Raw genomic sequence first — 6,000 nt, forward strand, 5'->3', positions numbered from 1 at the left:
GCGAGGCATGCGCCTAGGAGAGTAGCTAGCAATGGAAGCTTCATGGTGGTTGTGAGATGTCAGGAGTCGGGCGTGTGTAGCTTAGCATTTGTGTACATGGCCAGTTCTTATGTTCTCTATGCGCAGCTAGAGATCAGTACAACGCTTCGTTGTATTTTGCTACGTAGTTCTAGTCTTGCACATGACAAGCCCGAGATAGCAAAAAGTAGCGAAACGACTGCTGCGTGACTTGATTCTGGCGTCGTCTTAGATTATCGAGGAGCGCCACGGACTGCAGCATGCGACATGGCTTCCTCGACTTTACCAGCGTGTGGGACTTTCAGTGTCGTTGATCATGCTCCTGCGTCTCGGAGTCCATTGATCCATCCCGGAAGTCGTGGTCCTGAGTGAGACGTGCGATCTCTAGCGCATCATCGATGCAAATCCCATCGATCATCAAGAGCATGGTGTCCGTACTGGAAAGGAAAGCGACACGCGCATGGTCAAGGTGCCAAGGCTGCCAAGAGTGTTGTTTTTAGTTGCTATGCAGCTACTTGTTGACCCCTCTCTCGGTTAGCCAAACTAAAGAGCTGTGTAGCTGCACATAGTGAGGCGTGATCATGAGGAGTGTTTGTGATGAAGCAGTGAAATGTATTTGTCACGACAACTTGGGCACACTTCAGCCATCGCAATGCGATGACTGCTGCAGACAGAAGGCCGTCGTGAGATGCTATGTATGTAACTCAAGTTGAGAGTGCGCAAATCGCCCCTCACCGCAAGGTAGCTGGCGCAGGCACAACAGCAGGGTGACATGTTGAATGTGAGTTGGTGCATCAGCACAAGCATATCAGATTGGTATGCTGATGAGGCACATATTGTGAGGACCTATCGCTCTGCCTTTTCGTCTACAATATTGCGTCGCTAAGGCTGTTGATTTAGTTAACGATGATGAGCTTCGCGGGAAGATCTGTATGCAAACCTTGTAACTCATCCTTTGATCGATGCCGTGAAAGATGAAGTTGCTGTCACCTTCTTGCAAGGCGTGAGAATTGTAGGCGAAATTGCGTTTCACCCTCCTGATGTCCTCCACTATACCCATTTCCTCACAACGCGCGATCGCGAAAGCTGGTTGCCAAGGGTCTGCTTGCGAGCTATTGAGCCCATGCGTATGGTTAAAACCTCTTCGGTTGACCGCTTGGTCGTAGGGCAACGCTTCACCACTCCGAGGGAAATCACGGCGCTGTTGGTCTAGATGATACACGTTGACGAGTTTGCCAGCCCTGTCGGCGTCGGTGAAGAATCTGGTGGAGAGGAGGCACAAAATCTTTCTTTGCTTGTTGCCATTGCCATATCACTGTAATGCAGCATGGAGCATTTCGTACGATTGCAGGGAAGCTGCTCGCACAGCCCATATTGACACTGTACTTTATTGTCCAGAAAATGTGCACATTGGACGTCGTGATTGCACTTGAATCCCCTTGCATGGCATCGCGCACCTGCGCCCCTCCATCCGTCTTTTTCATGCTCCTTGCGAATTGCGAGCTCAGATTGAGTGAGCCCTAAACCCCATCTGTAGGTGTAATTGAAGAGGAACTGGACATTTCTTGGCCGTTTGGGAATCCTGAGTGCTGGGGCGTGTGAAGGTACCGATATCGCGAAGCGATGTATCGTCGGAGGATCTTGAGAAGTCTCCTCGGGCTGTGCATTGTGTGCGGTGCCGTTCTCGGAAATTGATGGCGTCCAAACGGATTCTTAGGAGTGATCAGCGTATGTAGAACGGGGTACGCTATGTGGGGAGCACACTTACAGCTCTCTGAGCATACGGTGTAAAAATGTGCGCCGGCAGTTGCTGGGTGCATTGGGAGCTTGGAATCGAGTAGATATCCCTCGTCCGGTTGTTGCTGGTATTGCATTGGAGGTACATATGTTGGCAGATATGTCGGCACGATTGGCTGAAACATTGGAGCAGGATACATCACCAGTGGCGGCTGTTGTTGAATTGGCACTGGACCCATGTATGTCGGCACCATCGGCTGAAGCATTGGCTGGGATAATGAAGCAGGGTTGGGCTGCTGTTGCTACTGCTGCTTCTACTGCCCCAACGGTATTTGCTGCAGTTGCTTTTGTACTTGCTGCTGTACTTGCTGCTGCATCTTCTGCGTCAGCTGCAATTGTTGGAATTCCTGCCAGTGTTGGAATTGTTGAAAGCGCTCGTACGCTGCGGCCAAATTGGGGTCGCTGAGATCGTTGTTCGACATGTTGGCATAGCGGATGAATGTAAGGTCGGTACAGTGTCAGGGCAAGTCATTAATCAAGCTTGAGAGTTTGTTTCTGCTCTCTGGACACGCTAGGCGGCGAATCTATGGCGGCAGCCGCAGCAACGTCGAGCTCAGCTGATACACTTTCCCACATAGAGCAAGCATGCATCGTAGGAGGGTTATCACCTTGAATCGCTGTCAGTATAGCACTATTCTCAAGTGGGAGGAGCTATGGCAGATGATACCGCAGCAAAAAGACCTCTCCCTTTTCGATTAGAGGTGGGTCAGCGGCACTCCCAAAAGCCGTACTTCCTTAACCATTCTACAGCACATCTCATATGCCAACCCGGATGCCGTGCTCCAAGATTGATTCAGCACAGGTGTGGAAGATGTACTAATAGTATCAGTAGCTCTAACAATACTACCTCGTCGCGGCGTCGGAGGATTGTTGAAGACCTGGTCATGCAAGTGTCCAGTACTGGGTGCTCGACGATGACCTACTATGTCAAGAACGTTACACCTGGCTGGCTCGTGGTTCTAACATGCCATTCTCGGATGCACCCAGCATGTTGTCTGTGTCAATGTGCGGCCAAAGCTCAGCTTCAAGATGGAAAGTTCGCACGGGCACTAGTTGTGGCGCAGGGCCACCTTGCGGACGAGGTGATGAACCACGGTAACACCTGGGATGGGATTGATGGTAGACGGCGTTCTAGTCGTCCAAACCACTCTCTCTCTGTCAACGCATTTGCTCATACGCTTGTGTATTACCTGCTGACTCTGAAGAAGGAGCTCTCGGTGTACTTGTGGCGGCGTGCCACTTTACCACCCAAAGGATCTCGTCGCTCTTGGTCACTGTACTATCAAGATTGCGAGAAAGAGATCTGGTGTGAATACCTCCGACATTTGTATCGGTTCCGGCGCTTGAGCAGGTTCATGTAGTGAGGTTTGACCGGACTTTACTGCGGCGCCAATCGTAAGCGAGAGTGGAGTCGGGCCGGGTCTGCTAAGGCCTCTTAAGGTCTAGTGACAAACGTGAACCTCACCTTGTTTCTCCGCCGGAGTCCCACACTCTATTCACTTCACAATTACTCGTCTGTGTGCGCATTAATTTGATGAGCTCAGCTGCTTTCCGGACGTAGCTACATTGTAACTGAGACAGCATAAGCCTGAGTGCCCAGGACTGTGCCGTTTCCACCAGCCGGCAACGATTGTCGCGACAGGACAAGGCTGAGCCCTGACCAGCCTTCAGGCCCTTGCAATTGCAAGACACTCAGCGTAGCTGACGATAATATATTGGTCCTTCTTGATCGGTGTGGGAGACGATGGAGGAGACCGAGACGAGGCCGCTAGACTCTGCGGCGTCTCTATCTTGTCAAGCTACAGAAATGAACACTACTGACAATGTCATTTGCCAACCTTCAGACGCTATCGCGGATCCAGTGGCAAGACTGCTTGACAACATCGCTTCAGCAGAATCACCGGCTTTCTTCGATCTACCTCTGGAAATACGTAACCACATCTACGACTCCATCTGCTCCTTTTATCTCGCCAGTATCCACTCGAACATTGACTGCCATGAATCCAACGAAGTCATTGAGATCAAAGTTGGAGTCTCCCCACATATTTGGCGACATACTGAGCAGACGATAGCCCAACTATACCGCCGAAGCCGCTTCTCCATCTGCTGCCATGTGAGTCGCCAGTTTCGCGACGAGCTACGCCAACGCTGGGCCGAGACAGAGATACATCTATGCACGATAAACGCCGGCGGAATAGGTCCCCAGCAGGTTGCAAATAAGGAGCTCACTACGCCTTCACAGCTCGCGTACGCAGTACGCACCGTGGTAGCTGACGACTTGGAGCAGTTCGAAAATAAGTACGGTCTAGCCCGCGCCATCAAGCATATCAGGATTTGTGACAAACTCGCTGCAGGCTATCCGAGTACAGCGCGCGAGACGCTCCGCCGGTATGTCAGCGGCGTGGAACTTGCCCGAGAACTTGGAGTTCTGGGCTGGCCGTGGCATCTGATGCATCCAGAGTTGGAAATAGAGGTGGAGAGCGTGTGCACACACCGAGATGACTATATAGTGACTTTTCGTAAAGAGCCTTACACGAATGGGTGCAGATCGAGGCGGCGGTTCAGACTACGGCGGGATGGTGCTGACCCTCGTAGACTATGGACGTGCGGGAGTGATGTGATCGATGAACGGCACCTGTGGTGGCCAAGGCAGGGAGGGTTGGCGGGGCGATGGATACCGGCAGAAGATATACAAGCTTGAGACGTAGCATTGGTTGTAGAAGGCCATTGACTCGCGACTTTAAGGACCTCGAAGGGTCGTACCACGAGGGGCAGTCCACATACGAAGAGCTTAAGGAAGATCTCGGGCAGTACGGGAGAGTGAATTCCTGCAGCCAGTCTTGTGTGCGCTGTGCAATTGGTCGATATCCGGGCCAGCCACATTTTCATCCGAAAAACAAGAGTAGCCTAGGTATATGCGGGCACCATGCATCGTTCGGGTTGTACAAGATCGCACAGATTTAATCTTAAGCAATTATGTACGAGCACGAGAACTTCTAAACAGTCAGAATACAATCACGATGTTACTTGGGATGTTGCTCAGGACGTCAAAATGTCACTCGAGAAGCCCACATGTCACTCTAGATGTCACATCAGAGTCTAGATGTCACTCTGGAGGTCATATCAGAGTCTGAGTGTCTCTCCGGATGTCACATCAGACTCCAGATGTCACTCTAGATGTCACATTAGACTCCAGATGTCACATTAGACTCCAGATGTCGCTGTAGGTGTCACTCCAGATGTCACACCAGACCTCTAGATGTCACATCAGATGTCATAGTCACTCCAGGTGTCACTCTAGATGTCACTCTGGATGTCACACCGGGTTGTAGGTGTCACTCCAGATGTCACTCTAGATGCCACTGGAGAATACGACGAGGATACAGAAATTGTGCTTGCTGCTCAACCTGAAAGCTAGCCAAATTCCCAGATGATGGAAGATGTACCCTTTCGGGGATATCGTTCATCTTATGCCGATCTAGCTAGCAGCCCGTATGCGGTCATACGAATCGTAGGATAGAAGGATTATGTTCCGTCGGTGGATGGTCTTGCCGGCGGAGTAGGTGTGGTATGCCTACTGCCGTGTTAGCCTTGGGAGAACGTACGATCAAATGGAGACAGAACCCAGAGCTAGCCGAGTATTTCAGCTGTAGTGCAGCTCTACGAGCAGATAAGGAGTCTCTTTAATCCTGCTTCTGTATTGAAGTCTACATCCTAGTGCAAGGGCCCCTAAGCCGAGAACAAAAAGCGGCCGAGCACAAGGTTTGGACACCGTGAAGTGCAGTTGTTCATATGTCGCTCGGGTAGACAAAATGCTGCGCTTGAAGAGCAAGCAACTGGAGTTGGGGTTCTCGTCTAGAGCAGTGTATTTGTATTTGCTAAACGTAACTAGGCGAGTGGCATTTGGATAGGCTATCTATTGCCTAGCTAATATAAGGCCTAGGAGGTAACTAAACATTAGTAGGATCCTCCCTAAATCTAGTAAGACGCAAAGCTATATAGTCTAGATTTTAGTAGGATCCTAACTAATATAAGGCCTAGGAGGTAACTAAATATTAGTAGGATCCTCCCTAAATCTAGTAAGGCGCGAAGCTATATAGTCTAGATCTTAGTAGGATCCTATTTAGTAGGATCCGTACTTCTAGAACTACCTATAGGCGCCGTTCTATACGCTAAAATAGGATA

The sequence above is a fragment of the Recurvomyces mirabilis genome, assembly GCF_035927965.1.
Source record: "Recurvomyces mirabilis strain CCFEE 5264 chromosome Unknown scaffold_16, whole genome shotgun sequence".
Lineage (NCBI taxonomy): Eukaryota > Fungi > Ascomycota > Dothideomycetes > Mycosphaerellales > Teratosphaeriaceae > Recurvomyces > Recurvomyces mirabilis.